Source organism: Columba livia, chromosome 8 (assembly GCF_036013475.1).
Source record: "Columba livia isolate bColLiv1 breed racing homer chromosome 8, bColLiv1.pat.W.v2, whole genome shotgun sequence".
Taxonomy (NCBI): domain Eukaryota; kingdom Metazoa; phylum Chordata; class Aves; order Columbiformes; family Columbidae; genus Columba; species Columba livia.
Window position 1 is genome coordinate 1,017,052 of NC_088609.1, and position 19,779 is coordinate 1,036,830.

Genomic DNA, 19,779 nt, shown 5'->3' on the forward strand with positions numbered 1-19,779 from the left:
TGGCAACCTGCCAGCTGACAAACAGTGGAGCTGTGAGGTATGCAGTCATTTACACAATATGCCGAGGTAAATTTATGTAGACTTCTCTTGCAAATTGTAAGAGTTTTCCAATTGTTTTCTGCTCGACTGAGGATGTTTGAGAAAAAGAATTTTCAATTTTTATGAAATGCTAAAAAACACTTTAATGTTATCAGAGAAAAAATTAAATAGTTCCTTTACCTTACCTTTTCCTTAGATAAATAAGTAGAACACAAAGAAGAATGCTTGCGATATGACTGGAGAGAACTTGAGAATGCTGAGCCTGATGCCTAAGTGCCAGGTACCCAAAGCTCCCCAGTCTGAAGTGAAAGTCATGAGAAGTATGGATATGGGTCTTGCTGAGGAAGGGTGGCCTAAGGTTAGGTTGGTGATGGGGTAGAAATCAGGGGCTTTGCTTTGTCTTTGTTCTTAGCACATCATGCTGCCAAGCTCTGTTTCCCTGAAGTGAAGAAGAGTAGGTTAAACCACCACCAACACGAAACCTGAGCAAAAACCTGGAGGCACAGAATAGTAGTCATTCTTAATTCTGGTTTGGTAAAGTTTTGGTATACATTTAACATGTAATTTCTTTAATTTTTAATTCATATTTTGCAAAGTTCTTTTTTCCTGTGCATATTGAGCTACTGACACAGCTGGTATAACACTTTGAATTTGTCTTTTATGACTAAAAATGTCACTTGGGATAAAAGTAACAGTAGATTTTTTCACTAACTGAATAAAGCTGATGTACGTGAATTCGGTTCAGCCACTGGACTGTGCCGTTGTCTTGGAAAATCATGTTTTTTCAGATGCTATTTATCTGCTTCTCTGTTGTGGCGTGCTCTGCCTTCTCTTGTGAAAAGGTGTGGACTTGGACTAAGGTTTGTAAATCATGACTACTTTGAACTCGAATTTCCAAAGAAGTCTAAGACAGGACACACCGACAGCCTTCAAGGGTTGGCAAAACCACTGTCAGAACTTATGGTTTCTCTGCTAAAGTGTGAAATGCTTTTGTCATCTGATGACTGAAAAACAAAATTAATACTTTCTGGAAACACAAATTAAGTCCAGCCCATTTAGTGGCATGAACCTTCCGGGAATCTGAGCTCCAGCTGTATCGAAGCAGCCCGTGTCATCAGCAGCATCAGCAGCTTGGCACTGTCGCTGTCTGAAACAGCAATGACAACCGTGGCTTCCCTTCCCAGCAGTAATGGGGTGTTCTCTGCTGCTCTCCTGGGGTCGTGGCAAACACCTGGAACCAGGTAAGCCTCTCCAGTCCAGGCCCCAGGTCGCTGTCTTGGCTCTCCTGAGGTTGGAGCCCAACCTCTCTCTCTCGTTATTCTCTTTGATGGTGACATGTTTCTGGACCAGATTGCATTGAATGACACTCCTTATAGTCAAACAGTATTTAGTTTACTGTATCTTACACATAAGGTCATTCCTGGTGTCCCTTTGAACAGCTACACACTCATTACTGTTAATGTGTGGGTTTCAGGCACTAAATGGACAAATAATACATGTGGAATCTTCTTGAGCTGCCACTCCTCAGCTCAACCTGAATCTCTGCGCTGTCTCCTAGTAACAGCTTGTTCTGAGCTCAGACGTGCTGTGTTCAGGACCCGAGAGAAGCCTTTCTCCTGGCCCGTTCTTTCTTGCGCTCTGTGGGCAAGATCCCGTAATTAGGAACGCAGTGGGAGCAGGAGCGAGTTTGCTTCTCCTCCTCCAGGCACACAGGTCTTAGGAAACAATGTGGATGTTTTTCTGTAGATATCAATAAAGAGATAGATGAGGAGGGGTGACTTGTGTCTAAGCCGGAGAAAGGGTCACCTTCAGAGTCAGTCTTAACTGACACTGTAGACATCTAATAAAATAACTAAGGAATATATTACAGAGCATGAAAAGCTTAATATGTCTTGAAAACAGACTACATAAATGCAAGAGCATAGGACAGAAGGGAGATGGGAATCACAGGTCACAGAATCTGGGGCTCTGCTATTGCAGGAAACATCTGAAAAGTACTTTCATTTCCAACTCCAGCTTAAAATGAACTGGGAGTTTTCAAATAATTGCTTAGGGTGTATTTTTTTCTTTCAGAGCAGAATCATGTGAATAATGAAATAGAAGTATGTGGAAATATTATTAAAACTAGCAGTAAAACTGCATTAGTGTTTAATATAAAATTATGTAGCCAACAAAGAGAAAAACATTGATTATTCTTTTACAGTCTTAAATAGTTATTAAGGTGCTGAACCTTTTAATAAAGAGCTAGATTATTTTTAGAGCTGAGGCAAAGTAACAAAACCCCTTTAACAAATTATCCTTAGGAGATTGTTAGAGTTTTAATCGGTTTCTTGTACTTAAACTCATTTTCCCAGCATGATGTACACTATCTGTGGGAGCTTTTCATAAGAAATTCACACTATGATTACAGCACCAGCTATTTCAAGTAAAAACATTGTGAAATGTTACTATTGTTTGGGCAGTTGGAACTGAAATGATTGAGTGAAGGATGATAGTTATGCTGCCGGCTAATTACATGGCTAATGTCTTTGCTTTACATATCAATAGATGCTTCTAGAGATGAGCAATAAGTGAGAGTCCATTATCAGTCCAATACAATGCACTTAAATTAGCCACCATTTATGGATACTATTAAAAGAAGAGCCGGCTAGTGCTTAGTGATGCTGCACTCTACATATTTTTGTTGTCAGTCAGTAGGTACTGCATATGGCATGCTGGGGAGTTTTGACATTGCAAGAGAAGATTTTTTGGTTTTTACAATCTTTTGCCATTAACTACATATTGATTAAAATTGCATAATTTTTTGATCAAGAAGGGCCATCAGAACAGTGGAAAAAAGGCATTAGAGCTGAATGTTACCTTTGCAAATGCAGTAAGCTAACCAGAACAGCAAGGTGTTTGATTGGTGAGAGGTTTCATAGCCAATGATGAAGCCAATGGAAGCAATGCTAACAGGTGCTTTGCTTCAGTTTTTTATACGAAAGATCACAAGTTGACCGAACATTCAGCTTAAAGTCAAAATGAAAGGTCGTCCAATGCCTGGAAGTGCTTACCATAAAGTTTCATAGGTACTTAAGGAGTTATTTGACTTGAGTGAAAGGCTTAACACAGATTTTGTGTTAAGCAAGATGTTGTCTCTTTGGTATTGCTACTGACTTCAGCGTGTGTGGGGAAAAATACACAAGAATATCATACAGGCAGCACGTGGATTAGAAAGAATTAGTTTTTGCAGACAATATGCGTCTTCTAAGTGGCAGCTTAACTGTTTAAAAGCAAAGATTAAAAAGGTGGCATTAATAATTAATTCCTATTAATCATAGGGTTATTAGGTTGTTATTCCTGCCTCCCCTTCTCTTTACTTGGACAGCACAGTGGGATACCTCACATCTTTTGACAATGCTGAAGCCAACGGTGGTACCCAGAACTGAGTAATGTCTGGTGACAGCAGGCTTGTTCACCTACTTACATGCAGTCTGGTCTCTAATATAAAATTTATACACCAAACTATCGATCTTCAATACAAATATAATTCTTGCTGTGCTGTGTGGCTGTGTTAGCTAGAAAAATCAGTCTACGGTCAAATTTCAGAATGCTTTCTAAAGAAGATGCTCAGGAAAATATTGTCCCATTAAGTGCAATTGATTTATAGCAAATGCTGAAATTCATTAGACTTCAACTCCTTGCCTTAAAAGTAAGCAAAAAGGTGATGGGAGGATCTCAGATGTGTTGGAAGAATGAGGCCTGAGTGTTTAGCTTGGTACCCATGGCACTGGGCAGAAAACCCAATCACAGTGATTGCTCCACAGAGCTGCACAAAGCCGGGGAAGGTGTGAAGGTTGAGGGTATACGGACGATAGACAAGAAACTGAATGCTACGTGCAAGGGAAGAGCTGCTATATGTGTGGTTCATACATTATCATTTAGCTGAAATCTTCACTTAAGACTACCAGCGCAGGATTGTGATTAAATTATCTTTTTAATATCTATTATGATTAATTCTTGCATAGTGTTTTTGCTTTTTACGCTATAATAGAGATGCCTCAAGCAGCAAGGCTTCAGGGCTGTTAAACACTTGCCTGTTAAATGTTTGCAGTTTTGATCATCTTGTTTCCCTTATGGGAGTTGCTATTAATATCAATTGATTTTGTTCTGTTTCTTCACATCGGTTGTATTTAGGAGATTGATTTTGTTTTTCATCCGTGTTGTTTCATACTTACAGATAAATATGGCCCGTGCACGCCAGCTCAGCCGCTGGCCGGGGTGCTCAGAGCACGGCAGCTCCTCTGCAATACAGAATTGCAGGTAGATGTTTCATCCTTTACACCATGCCTTAGTCTCAGCTAGCAGGTACTTGTAAATAACTTGTGGTATAAATGTCACTGTACGAGTAAATGCAGAAATATTCCTTATCCATCTGCATTTTTGGTCACGTAAAGACACATAAGTCTGAACGGAGTGATTTTTATTTTTTCTGTTTTGCCTAAAAATATAAGCAAATGTAAAACTTTCTGATTTATTTTACTTGTTAAGAAGGGTAGAGCAGATTTTTGAACCTCCTGTGATTGCATTCTTAGGAAAGACTATCCAGACGTCTTTTCCAGCAGCTCAAGTAGAAGGGAAGCAGAAGCACACCACCAGGTTGGGAAAGCTCTCAGTCACAGCATGAGAACACTTCTGCAACTCTGCTCTGGCAGAAGTTATTACACAGTAATGTATTTAATAAATACTGATTGATTTACTGAAGACCGAAGCTGTGGACTAAAAGAACCTTCTCTGAGAAGGCATGGTGGCTCCTGCTGTCGAGACTGCTCTGCCTTCTCTCTACTTGTTAATTATTATTAGAAAATCACAGTCCTAAATTACAACAGAATGCTGTTCTAACTCTGTCAGAGTTTAGGAGGGTGGTTTGGTAACAATGCTCCCGGACCAAAAGTTATGGTGCTTTGAAACCTCTTGGCAACCTCTTCTGTCTTCTGAATTTTGCAAAAGCATTTGTTTGCTAGTGGAGAGTGGATAGACGAGGAAGTATAGGAGATATTCATGGCGGTCTGGGAACAGCGAAGCAACAACATGTTCGTAGAGCTGATGTGCTTGTCCAGTGCAAAAACCCAATTCATTTTTCTTATGCTGCATTGATTCTGCTCCTTCTTTCTGCTTAGAAAAAACTCTTTATGCTAAGATGTTTTTTTATTTCTTTAACATATGACAATTATTCTTAGAATAAAAATGCTTTGTAAGCCACATGGAATCAACCAAGACACTTTGATACTGGTGAGCTTTCCAGCAAGCAAACAGGCGGCACTTGAACATACGATGAAATGTAGTGCAGATGATTTTTTTCTTAATTTCTTAAAGCCTCTGGAGGTTGTGGAAATCACGGTAGTTGTCCCTGTGCTGTAAACGTTAATGGAGTGCTGAGCTACGCCACTAGATAGCTGCATACTTTCCTTGGTGAGTAATTTGAGCGGAGCAGGGTGGGCTGGTGCTCCTTCCAAACTCCTGCCTGAAGTGCAGCGAAGTGTGTTCACTGCTCTATGGCATAGATTAAATCCTAGCCTGAGATCTCATTTCAGTACACAGACAATGCTGAAAGTACACAGCCGATGCTGAAAGATATTCCTTCTTTAACTCATGTCGCACAGGATTGCTTTTTCTTTGTTGAACCTTCGTGTCTCTTCTCTCCTTTTCACAAATGGCAATACAGCCTATACCGATCATCTCCAAAACCTCTAGGGTGTTCCTTTGTTCACAAAATCAGTGTAAGGGTATGGCCTCTACAGTCCCCGGATTTGGTTGTTCCTAGTGCTAGTTAATTGTGCTTATTGCTTATGTTTGTTTAGCTCATATCTAGTTGTTCCATGCCCATGACCCTATAGCTATTAAAACTTGTGCGTCAGCTGCTCGTTCATAACACAAAGTTGTCCTGTGTCTTGTCCAGCTGCATGTTGGAAAGTGTCTCTTAAATTGTATTTTGGCTTTAGAGCAAGGTTCGCATCGCATTTCCTCGTTTCCCTGGGGGGTCTGGCGAGTGCATATTTGGAAAATCTCGTTTTTTGGGTTTGATTTGGAATGTATCTTTTCCCCTTAAGACTGCGAGATAACTCTTGAATAAATTTACAAGCTTCTTGCGATCAGGTGTGTCTAATGGTGCTGAGGAAGAAAAGCTCAGCACATACCAAAAAACCTCCCTAGCCCTCCGAAAAACCCAGCAAAGGGAGAACTGAGTCTTGCTGCATTGTGAATGGAAAGAAAAGGAGGAGGACTTAATGCAATTCTTTTGGTGTTAAGCTGCAACCTTGCTGCCTATAATTTGATTGTATTACTTTAATATAATAGTACATAAATGTTGTTATAACTATGCATTTTTTTTAGACCATTTTAGCTGTGCAGTCAGAGTACTTAATTCTTTGGCAGATAGAAAGTGTGTGTTATGGCCTGTTTTTGTTATGTTCACATGACACTAAGCTCACTACCTAGTTCCTTCTTTTAAACCAGCGTAAAAACTGGTTGTGGCCACTGTTTTATTGTGTGCTTCAAAGCTTTTGCTGTCTACATTTACTTCCTTCTAAACTTTTTTTCTAGTAAAACCAAATGATTTGATGGCCTCCAGAATCCATTTCTAGGTGGAAAGCCTTGTTGTTCTTAGTTCGTCTTAGATACAGCAATGTAGTGTTAATTGAAACACATAATAAAGTTCCAGATAATTCCAAAGTTGGTTGCATTGTACACATAATCAGGATAACTGAGCAGAAATATAGCTATATGGTTATCTAATGCAACTCAATGTATGTAAGTCTTCTTTCCTTGTGCCTATTACATTTGCAAATACATTCGTATCTATACCTTCCTACACCTAAGAAGATTGTCACTATCAACACATTATAGAGCTGTGAGTAAATTCCTGGCATGGATTGGATTGGATTATCTGAAATAGTTTTGAAAAGTAGTGAATTCAATATGAAGCTTGAATTTATCTGAATTGATTTTCTGACAACATTACCAATGATGTGCATTATACAAGTTTTAAGTTATCACTTTGTTATTGTCCTTTCCCTGTGACCCATATCTGTAGCGTATTGTTGCTGCTCTGGTAAGCAATTACTACTGCTCATTCTTTTAAAGGGTGTGGTACTTTAAATTTGAAAACAGATTAAATTTTGCACATACAAAATCCACATGTGCTATATTGTCATCTTCAGACATCCCAAGCTATCCAGAACAAACAGCCTCATGGATAAACATCTATCCTCATTATATTAACGTAGCAAAGCTCTTTGATTCATGGCAGAACAAGTCATGGTGTTTCAGGCCAGAGGAAACTTGCTGGTGCACTTTACCTCTGCCTGTTTAGTAGAGAATTTGCTGGTTTTGTCAAGAGCTGCCCAGATACCATAATTCTTACACTTTGTCTACCAGCTTTGAGCACCACTTGTATTCTTTTCCAGTTCCATTGGAACTGGATGATATGAGATTACCTTAGTCAGTAGCAGAGTACCCATCCCAACACCCCAACTCAAGGGGTTACTCCAGGACGCTTTGCTGTGATACGAGATTGAATATTTGCTGTATCTCAGAGCGGTAGAGAAAGCTGCTGGCCGGTGTCTGTTTAATGACAGACAGCCGTATAGCTGTGCTTTGCATCAACAAGCAAGGAAGTGTCACATCAGCTGCTTAATGCAAAGAGGTGATTTGTTTAGGGAAATAGTGCGTTTTCTCACAGAATAACAATATCTATGATTCATCTCCTGTGCTTTAGAAATACGTTGACAAGTCATATTGGCAAACACAAAGCCTAAAATGGACATTCAAGGATTTGATCTTTATGTCTGCATTGGATCAATGGAATTGGCTATTAAAATGCTGTAAAGGTCTTTCTTGCATTTCTTACGTTTGTAGTGCTCTAGAGCAAGGTGAAGTGTAGGTGTTTAGGGATGTACTTTTCTGACACTATTTCCAGTAGAATTAAGGCATGGCTCTTGTTGATGTTAGCTGCAGCTTTAGTGGGGCAGTGTTCATACCTGCTGCTCTCAGCCCTAAAGCCGAACAAACCCAAACCCCTCAAGGTTTCTTCAGATGTTAAGGTCTCCAACCGTTTGATCTCCTGAGGCCCCTCCAGTTGACCTTCGGGAGGTTTCCAGTGTCCCTCGTGAGCTGAGGGGAACCAAAGCTGGACACATCATTGCTGGTCTGGCTCAACCCGTGTCAAGCAGACTGGGGTGTTTATTTCTCATTTAATTACATACCTTTAAGAATTTTGCTTGTTGGCTAAAGCTCTATATACTGACTAGTTCTATTATGATCACTTCTCACGAGTAAATGTTGAAGGTGCTTACATGTATTATAAGAAATACTGTTACTGCTTTGCAGATGGCAAGCTGAGCCATACCATGGTGAAATGATTGTTGAAAGGTCATCTCGCATATTGAGTCTGGGGACCGTGCGGGTGTTGGAGCTCTGACGTGTCACACAGAAAAGGTGCTAAATCATGTGAAGAATCAACCAGTCGTCTGATTCTTGACAAAAGAATTTCTTTCTAAAAGTATCTGGCACAGAGATTCGCTGCAGAATTGCCTGGGATCACAAGTTGATGTTTTGGCCTCTGGTGTAACTTACTATATGAGTACCTATCATATCAGATTTACTTTCTCTCTTCCCTGTACTTATAAACCAAATATTTTAAAAAATTTAGCATACAAGTATCATCCTTCTCAAAGCACCTTATTCTAGTATCTAAGAAATCAATTGTGACAATTTAACAGTTGCTGCTGGCCTTGTCTGTGTCTTAAGGATGTATGCAGCGTATCATATAAACTGCATTGATTCAAGATGAAATTCTACTTTTATAATATCCTGAGATAAAAAAAATCCACACACTGTGTTTCACATGATTGACTGTAAAACTTTACTTGGAATTATCAGTGTCAGTTTGGTGAATTACTTTGCTTAAAATAGAAACAGGTCACATGGATTATAATAAGATTCTAAATGCTTGGGAGACAAGTACTGAATGGAGCTTCACCCTACAGAAATATACTTGTCTACTAAGAAATAATTAGCTTCTGATTGACCAGAGCTCAGCCTTCTGGACTGCAGAGCTATGCAGCATGTGAAAATGAGGATGGAACATGCTGAAAACCTCAGGCGGAACTCTACAGTACGTTTAATTCATTGTAGCCTGTTTCCATGGGTTGTAAGCCACATCATATTACTCCCTGAACTACTGGAATATGAACACCAAAACCTATGGTGGTGAATTTCTGCCTTGCCCTTCCTCTCCCCATTCTGCTCTTCCCAGCAAAGCGTAGATGATTCACACTGGTAAGTTGGGTGAGTGGCTGTGGTTCACAACACTCTTTCAGAAGTCCTTCCCTAGGTCTTAATAATGTAAAATATGGAGTTCATATGGCAAACCCGGTCAGCATCCCACTGCTGCTGTCCCAGGGCAACAGCTATAGCAGGCATCTCCCATTTAAATCTGTGATTACTTCTATTTTGACAGCATTATCTCAAACCCCCACAATCTCTAGAACTATTTAAAAATACTCAGAGCACAAGCATCACATGTATGTCCAGTGCCTGCTGTTGGTAGGAATCTATTATAATAAGAATCATATCAGTAAATAATGACTTCCTTCATTCATAGTTGCAAGATCGAGTCCTGAGTGTGATCCTGCTCCTTACTAGATCCTAGGAAGCAAGTGCTCCTCTCTGGGGACTCGAGGGGCGTCCGTTTACTCTCCTGTGAGGCAGCACCAGCGCTGGAGGCAGCGCCAGCTCCTCGGACACAGCAGTTTACCTGTGATCGCAGCCCCAAGCCAGGCTTGTTCTCGGGGTGTTGGTACAGCTACGAGTGCAGGTGCTGCTTCTGAAGTGACATTCAACAGATGAAAGAAGGACTATGGAGACGGGTTTTGTGTGGGCGGTTGTTAAATGGCAGCATCATTGACAGAATGTGCCCAAGGTATTATTTTTTTCATTAAAAAAAAAAAAAAGGCAGCCCAATGCGATCTTCAAAAAGAAGTACAGAGATTAAAGGAAAAAGAACCAGCCTTTTCTTTTTGGGATATATGCAACAAACCTTTTTCAGAAAACCTGTATTATATTTTGTATTATGCTACATGTGTCCGTGTGTTAAACACAAAGGAAAGTTGGGTGGCTTTTCCATACTCCAAACAGGAATATAGTCATTGGCCCATAGTCTCATTTCTACACTCTAAAAACTTACTAATCTCTAGTTCATGAATATTTTTAGACTGGATGAAATTGTAAGATAATTACTGAATTGTCTCTTTACAGCTATTTATATTATCCTGTCTTTCAGCCTGAAAAATCCATGTGTTTCAAGGGATTTGGGTCCTCGGGGATGTCAACTGTGACTGGAGCTTAAAGAGAGATGTGTTTAATTGCTCTGCTCTCAGGCTTTAATCCATGAGTACTGCAGGACAGGGCACCAACTACAGACTAATTTCTTTCTTTCTATATATTTCTTTCCAATGTATTTTTGGTTTTGTTTTGCCCAATAATGGAGAAAAGATGAACATTTTCACAAACCAGCATGGAAGACAAGCTCAGAGGCAGGAGGAAGGATTTAATACTATATATACCTGGTATTCCATACCAGTATTCATAATTAGTTCCTTACTGAGTAGCGTGCTCAGCACTTAAGTATGTAATTATGTTGTTTCTTTTTTTTTTATGTCTAACAATATTTCGTACTGAGAAATTGCTTTCACCCAGCATTTCAGAGTGCTTTACAAAGGGGGTGACTTAGTCCCTTTTTGCAGATGGTGTATTTAAAGCAAAGGGTTCTGTTTATTCAAGGTTACACAGATAATGAATGGTAAATTAGGAAGAATGTCTTTTGATTCCCACTTACCTACTGTTTTTACAAGATAAGATGTTTCCTTAAACTTACATGCACAGCAACATGCAATGACCTACTTTGAAGGTACACTACAACTTCAAACCTGTACAAACTGACGAGAACACTTAAAAAGCATTTCCCCGGTTCTTTTCTGAGCGACTTTGCTAATCTTTCCAGGAAGGTGAAGTGGATCCCTGTGCCTCGTCTTTTTGTGCCGCAGAGAGGACTTTATGGCATAATGTTACAAATGTTCTTCCTGATAAAAACATTTCTGCTCATTGTTATAGCAAACTGTGAAATCAACCTTGTTCAAATGGAGCGTCTTCAATTACAGAGTACGTTCCTCAGTTGCTTTTCTGCAGTTTTCCTGTACGTGTACAGTAGTGCTTAAAAACAGAGGTTACATTTATGGCACTCCATGGCATGAAAGGCTTTCATGGGAGGAAAGACAGTTCTGTAATGAAAAGCATAACTCCTGCACACGTAAAACGTTCCTCTGTTTAATGTCTGAGCTGACGCGCCTGCGTAAAATTAATAATTGCTTGAATTTTGAACAATGAAAATACAGGGAAAATTACAACATAACAATGGAAAACTATGCAAGTGAAAGTATCAGCTGGAAGAATAATAGCTTTATTTGACAGTGTTTTGACACCATTGATGTACTGTTGTCACTGGAGACCTTCTTTTCTGTGTTTGTGATATACTATTTCAATCCATATTTTCCCAATAGAATCACAAACATTGAAAAGATCTGATGTGTGATAGTCTCTTACCAACGTGTGAGTTGACATGTTGATTGTTCTTTCATATCTGGGACTTGTGAGAATTCTGTTTAAATAGTGTTCGCCGATACTAATAAAGGATGCAGGGTTGACAAAGGGGATGGAGGTGTTTTGAAAGTGATTAGCATGTGACGGAGCAAAGTGGCTTATCTGCTCCAGTTTGTAGAAAGTGAAGTAAAGCAAGTGCAGGATTGAATGCACCTACAGCAGTTTCTGTGTTAAAGAAATGACAAGTTTATCATCCTAATTGGATAGACCAATAATACAAGTCTTTATACAAGAGACCTCTTGTAATCTAAAATTTTAAAGTTTCCGTTTTGAGAAATGCCCATAATGGTTATGGTTGTTCCTAATTGTCATAGAGCTATATCAATGGATCTTTTGCCCCCTAAGACAGATACTCATCAGAACAAGCAAGTCTGGTGGAAAGGGAAACAGGGGACAGGTATTTCTTAGGAAAAGATGAAAAATTGGTGGTTACTTCAGCTGTCAACCCGATGGACTAACCTGTCTATGGAATCTGTTTCCAGGCAAGCCTGCAGGTCCAAGCTGGTGGTGTTTGGGTCTGCAGTTCAGGTCTGCTCCTGAGTGCCGATAGGTATGGGAAGGAATCCTCCTCTGTCTCCCCGTGCCTCTTCCGGTCTTCTCTTGTTTGTTGGCCGTGTGGAACACAATTGCCTCATCACTGTAGGCAGATTGAGGCACAAAGTAGCAGCCGTACCAGCCTTGTTAAGATTTCTCTTATTGAGTTGGTGACTTTACAGGTGTAGGCCTGGGCACGTAGTTCAGGATGGGTTGAACAGGAGGGAAAGTGGCAAGATGGGGCCAGCAATGAGAAGCGGGAGATATTGGTGGAATGATTCAGTGTAGAACGGATCCTGAAGAGTAATAGTCTTCCATTATTCTCTTCTGCTGACATGTGTAATCTCGTCTCTGGAGCCCAAATGCACTGTCATGTGAGAAAACAGTAAGGAAGATGAAGCTTGCTTTGTTTCCTACAAAGCCTAATGAGTAAGGTCCCCAAGTTTATTACACAACTTTGATTGAATGCGAGGAAACATGGGTTTGAGAACAGCATGCTGATAGGGATTTCCATATGCAGTGATGAAATTTGCAGGAGTTTCTTGCAGCAAATGTGTATCTCTAGTTCGTAAAGGAAATAGTCTTAAAACTGCTGTGTCTTGTCTTTATTTTAGACACTTTTCTTCACTCCTGCCAGATGCTGCTTCTTTAGGTTACCAGTATGGATTAATGGTATCAGTATATCTGAACACGAACGAGATTATTTGGTTTGCTGTGTATTGTCTCTGGAAAATGGGCTCCATTTCTTCATTTAGTTCACTAGTTACTATGTTTCTGGTAAATATTTCAATCCTAGGCATAAAGCAGCAGATGGGAATAAAAATTGTGGGTGCCAGGATGTGTGGGAGAAGAAAGGGCTGTTAAACTATGAAAGGGAAGGCAGCATTTGAATAGAATAGTCTGTGTGGGGAAAGAGGTGGAGTGGACAAAATCAAGGACAGGACTTAGAGTGCATAGGGAGAGGAAAGAAAGAGATTAAAAGAGTGAGAAGAAAGAGGGAACAGCAGACTCCGCAAATCAGATAGAAGAGTTCTCCCTAACCGTGTGGAGCGAAGGGGAAGCTCAGTGCCCACGAGAAGCAAACGGTGGGCGGAGAGATGCGCTAATGCTCCTGATCTGCTTCTCATGTCCTTGTTTGTTCTCAGCAAGCTTGTATCTTTGACACTGTACCATGGAGACATACATACAATGTGGTTTGTTTGTGGTTTTTTTCAGAGGCTGAGCTCCATAGATTATTATGGGTTAGGTTATTTACCCAGCACTCTTAGTTATTATGGGTTAGGTTATTTACCCAGCACTCTTAGTTATTATGGGTTAGGTTATTTACCCAGCACTCTTAGTAAGGCAGGTTTCCACAACTTCACTTCTCAGATGCTTAGAAATAGTCATCTAATTCTCAGCCTAAATTTATTCACGGCTGGTTTCTACCGATTCTTGCTCTGAGGTTTTCTGTAGTATAAACATTTTGTTCCCTTCCTTGATTCCCAATTTCCCTCATATATTCACAGTGTAGATTTTCTAGTTCTTCATTTCTGCAGCCCCGTCAAGCCCGTGGAACCCGTGTGGAGGTGGCTGTGCCCGGCGGCCACCCCGGCTGGTGCAATGGCCCCTCTGTAGGAGCTCCTGTAATGGCAAGTGCCGCGTGTTCAAGGCAGCACCTGCCCCGTGCGCTGCCTTTACACGGCCTGTCCCTCGGGAAGCTCTAACTCTTGACAGTTCTTGACGTTCTGTATGTAATAGAAACAAAAGAGGAGCTGACAGTTTGCAGCATTATAAATAAACACCTCATACTGTGAGTGATACACAAATGTATTCCTTTAAATTGTAGAAGATGAGGCTTTTAGAGTATGTTTCCGCTGGCATTTTTCCTGTAGCAAGGGCCTTAGAGTGCATCCTAGGGAATGTTAAACACATTTCTCAAGATCTAATGACATCTATTTATTTTAAACAATGTTGAATTGGAACTGGTGACCTTGTCATTGCAGGCATCACAGAATTTATGTTACTGTTTCCTCCACCAGTGTTAGTGAAGGGTATGTTGTGAAGACAGGCAAAAAAATGCAGCCACCAGTGTCCTAATTTAAATATATATGTTTTTATGACCAGTCTAATGAAGAGAGCTCCAACACCGGAGAACCATTGAGGTGACAATAAAGAAACCAGTATCTGATAATACACCTTTCTGTTCATTGACATCAGCAGAATTAAATCATATTTTAAAGAGTACCAAAAAGAATTACTTATGCACAATAATTTTAGTTTGCAATCCCCAAATTTTCCTGTCTTTTTTTTTTTTTAAATGACAAGCTCTTATTTGTCTCAGAGTATTACTGCAAACTGCTGTAAGCACCCTGTCATTAATCCTGAAATATGTATATATCTTCCTGCATTGTTAGTCAGATGAATGTGCTGTAGCTCTTACCATCACCTGAAGAAAATTACAACTTGGAGAGAAATATTTATAACATAAGTTTGCAAAATATTACATGATCTCAGGTGCATATATATATATATATATATATATAATTACTCCCTATTACAGATTAAAAGGATGTGAAGAAATACCTCCAGCAACTGGTGAACAAATGGCGCCTAAACTTGAATTTGGATTAATGTGTCATTGATGTGGCCTTTGTAATCCCTCCAGCGGTTCAGTGCCTGAACTCGGGTGGGTACCTGAGTTTTGCCACCGAGGTTCTTTCGGTGCTGTCAGCTCAGCGCGTGTCCAGCTCAGGGCAGCCGGGAAAGAACATCTGTGCACGTAAGTGCAGCCCGCATCCTGAAAATAAGCGCTCTTTCAGTTGTTCTTGCATTGAATTTAAGAAGGAGGCATAAACCCTTGAGCTCCAGCCCAGGAGGCAGCATGTCCTTTCGTACTGCCCGTGTTTAAGGTCTCCTCTTGTTCCTGAGCCCCCTGGTTTGTGTACGACAACCTTTGTGCACAACACCAAAACCCCTTGCTGGGCCTGCACTTCAGTTGCGTTTGGAGTGTCACGTTTTCTACGTGTCTTGCCGTGTCCCAGGCGTTCCAACAGGGGCTTTTCCCGCACGGGCAGGTGCTGGAATCGTTCTGTGGCTATCATCTTGTAAATCTCATTCTCTTCATTCTTCTCTTCTGTAAATGATAAGTAGAACTTGTTCCTGAAATTATCCCCGATACTTGAAAAAAATCCCCAAACATGTAACCGTAACTTATGGAAATACTCTGGTACTTTACTATTTCAGTATTACAAGATGTAGTGATGCTATTTTTACTAATTTGATAAAAGAAACTAGTAAGTTGGTGGGGAGAAAAAGAGCAACATTACAGTTTGAGCTTTTGTCTGTGATATAATAGCTCTGTTCAACTCTAGCAGGTTTTTTATACCTTTTATTGAGACAAATTCTGAAATTCTTATGCTTTCCTTCCTCGGGACAATCTTCTTTTTACCTTCAGTGATAAAATAAGGCTTATGCTGCTTTGTAAAGTACTTTGAGATCTATGGTGAACAAGATTAACACGGGGCTTTCCTCCTGCTCCTGTGTGCAATCTGGCACTCAGTGGATACATTTGCTTGCAGAATTACTTGCTTAAATAATTTACTTTGACATCACAAGTAAAATACAGATTCTTTATTTAATCTTAAGTAAAACCTGCTGTGAGTAACAGTTTGTTCTATTAGCTAGGGCCAGACAGGTCAGAGCTTTAATGGAGGAGCCCACTAAGGTAGATCACAAGTCATTTTCAGTTTATGAACGTGGTCAAATTCATGAAACATGAATAATGTTGCTTATACAAATAATAAAAAATTTCATAGAAATGCAGGTGTGTGTTTTGAGAGAAAATGATAGATGAAATGGAAATAAAGATGGAAAAATGTAATCATATCAGTTTCCTATTTATTTTTATTGAATTAGTCATGTCTACCACTTAAGTGTTTTGTAATCTATTAAAAATGCTTTTATCATGTAGAAATTTCATTTCATGAGTTCAATATAATGCAATCAAAACATTTAGGCTAGCATCTTCATACTAAGAAATTTCATCCACATATGATTTTTACAATTCTTTTTGATTAAAGGTAATATTTCTAATGTAGCCATTTAGTTATATAGCAGTATCTTGACAGAAAATACCAGTTATGTAAGAAGATAGTGCTAATTGTTGCCAGTGTTCTGGGACTGAAAAATAAACTTGTGAAAGAATATGCTAAATTTAAGTTAGCCTTGGAGTATATCTTGACACAAAGAGGATCTATTACCACTTCCTTTGAAGCTCATGGAAATCTTATCATTGACTTAAAGTAAAATCAGTTTGGCACTGAGACAGATTATGAGTTATTTATGCTTCTGTCTGCCCTGAAGCAAAGAGGAAGAGCTAACTAGAGGGTTAGGGCCTCCCAGATCTAGGTATACCTTACATGGATCTTGGTCCTGTCAGCCGTTCGGGAGAGGAGGAGGAAGGTGGGGACCTGGGTGGGCAGGGGGGTGTGTGGAGTTCAGGTGTGAGGGCAGCAGCCAGAGCTTCGCTGGGGCTGAGGAGGAGGAGGAGGAGGAGGTGCCACTGGTGACACAGCCCTGTGTAACTCTGTACACCCCGTTTTCCCTGGCGTTGGTGAGGGATTTCCTCCCGTAGGTTAAGGCAATGTCATTTCCTTCGTGTCTCTTACTGTACTGACGCTGCCCAGTCTGCTACTGAGTGTACAGCCATTTCAGACTGAATGCAGCGGACTGAAGAGGTAAAACTGGTTTTCTTTTGAAACCGTTTGAAAATGGCTGTATTCAGCGTCATCTTGTCAAAATAGTTAAACTCAATAAGCAATGAGACAATAGATTGTGTTGGGTTGCATAGACCAAGGCTGGAAGGCCCTTGAAAAGTCTGTTTGCATCTGCAACCGGTTGTCAGGAACCTTCCTTTCGTGCTGCCTGGCACAGCCCCTGTGGGACTGGTGCTCTGAAAAGCTGCGCTGTGTGCCGCAGGAATTCTTGCAAATGCGCGTTTGAAAATTGCAGACACTTGATGTGTTTAACATTTGAAACTGGATGTTTGCAATATTTGCGGAGGCTGCAATCCAAACGGTATTGGATTCCTGTATGCTTATTTGAAGAATTTGATTAAGGATTGCTGCGATGTCTAAATTGCAGGCTGGGAAATTATATAAGAGAGCTTATTTCTGTCTGTCACTGTATCCATCACAGATGCGGCCGGCTGGGTCGGAATTCCTCCTCCAGGTATTGTCGGGGGAGGCTGCTGCATCGTGGCTGCTACAGCAAATCTCTGTGTAGTGACTTTCAAAGCTATTGTGGCGCAGTTGTGACTTTCACGTAGGGAAGAGCATCTGGTTTCTTAAAATGTTGCGGGCCCAGTAGCTGTGAAATGACTCTGAGGAGGTCAGACACAGGTATCAAAGGGATCTTTCTTCTTTCTTGGTTTTGTTTTCTTTTGTGTTTTGTTTTGAATAAAACGAAAGGGGCAAGATGTCAATATTTAATGAAAAAGAAGGAACTCTCGGTCAGTGTTGTCAAGGAACAGCATTTTGTAAAAGGAAAAATACGGTTTAACAGAGTAAATGCCACGTTTTAGAGGTTTGCAGGATCTGGTGACACTTGGAGCTTGGCATGGGGTACTTAATCTTGGCACGTCAGGAAGCCTGGTCTGCAGGGTCTGTGCGTGTCGTCGTCACCTGAGAGCACAACAGGAAAACACGTGTGAGTGGAACGATCCTGAACTTGATCTTTTTGTGAGGAGGAACAGAGGCACAGAGATTGTTCCGGAACTGAGGCTAACTTCCTGAGGGCTGTTCTGCATTGTATTGAAAAGTAATGCTTCCTCATATCTTTAATGTGTATTTCAACACTAAATGTAAATATTTAAACACTATATTTAAATTTAAGTAATTAAGCTATTTGAAGAAATTTAAATCCAAATATTTAATATACTTAAATAATGTCTTTATTTGCTCAGCCCAGGTTTTATCTCAAAGTTTAGGGAATCTGTGTAGCCCTCAATAAACTAAGCTCCTGTTTCTCAAAGTCTTCCGTCTGAAATGAACACAAATAGGACATAATGTTGAAATAAGAGAAGGTTTAACTCCGTGTATTAATACCCAAAGAAACAAGTGCTTAATGCTCAAATAATAGAATTTTTGGATAACAAAGCAGGCAGCTGAATGTACAAAAGAGCATTGAGCTGGTGTCTAAGCAGCTGCTGTGCTGAATTCCTGGAGCCCGAGGTTTTAGCAGGTCAGCACTCACTAACTAGTACAGCTTCACAATTGTTCTGCGGTGCTTCAACTGAGGGTGTCCAGGGCACTTGTAGGGCTAATATGCAACACAGCTTCTACATGTAAAAGCACATAAACTTAATTATATATCTTGTTTAATTAGTAGGAATCTTTCCATTGACTTGGATGGACTTTGAATTGAGCTCAAAATTGATATTTTTGTTTAAATAAGCAAGAAACATATGGTAGACAGCTGAGTCTCTTTCTGTTGTTTGCTCAGTTAACAGCTTCTTTAGAATCACTACATTTGTTATTGGAGGATATAGATTAGGGATGAAATTAAACAGTCTTCAAATTGCCCACCCAAATTTATTCAATGCCTGGAGGCAGATTGAGGAAATTAATCCTTAAGATTGGTGACCAAGGTATCTTCATTGAGAATACCCATCCTTTCATGTCTAGGCTCCTTGCCAAAGGATGGGGCTTTGGGGCTCAGCTACTGAAACATCAGAAGCATTTAAAAAGAACTGTTGCAAATTAAAACATATAAATGCATATTGTGTGTTATTGAGCAAATATTTATTTAGCTCCTATGGGCACAATTCCTTTTTGTGCCATAGTTTTGTGCCATTCCTTTTTGTCACATAGTTTGCTGCAGGTATAATCTATCTCTTTCTTGTATCTACAAATCATCACAGACTTTTCTCTATGAAGAACAGTTATTTCCTATTCTTTTCTTGCCTATGGCTGCTATTACAACATGGCATTGGTTGTTGATTGTCTTCTTCTGAAATACATTCTCGTTTGCTCGAACATTTCGGTGCTACCAGAGTACGTAATCCCGCGCGTGGTGCGGCGGTGGCTGCAGGCCGGCACCCGGCGCACGCCGCGGGCTGGTTCACGGGGTGCGTGTTCTGCACGGAGAAGGCAGCAGCTGCTCTCTTCCTCCGGCTGGGTTCGGCACAGCAACTGCGCCAGCGGCAACCCGAGACCTGCTCTGCAAACCGTGTTTACTCCTCACTTGTCCCCATTTTGCGTTTATGCTAAGCGTGGCGGACTCATTTTCACCTGGGGTCACGTCAGCCTCATGGTTGCCTTCAAAGGACCCAGTGTAATTTTAGGACTGTATAAATGTAGCAGTAGTTACACGAAATATGAGTTGGACACCCCTGACTGATGCCGTTGGGAGGTTTTTGTTTCGTTTCAAGAACTGCTTCACATCTCAGGCAGCTTTGCTTTCTTTTCTCTTCTGTTCTTCTCTGTTGATGTTTTTCATGTTTTTTTTTTTTCCCCCAATCATTTCTTT

The 19,779-nt window shown here is 40.4% G+C and overlaps 1 protein-coding gene across 12 annotated transcripts in view; it reads left to right on the forward strand.

The window, feature by feature from the left end:
* Window positions 1-19,779, forward strand: part of LOC102088218 (BEN domain-containing protein 5) — an 889,197-nt gene that overhangs the window by 117,724 nt on the left and 751,694 nt on the right. The window lies entirely within an intron of this gene.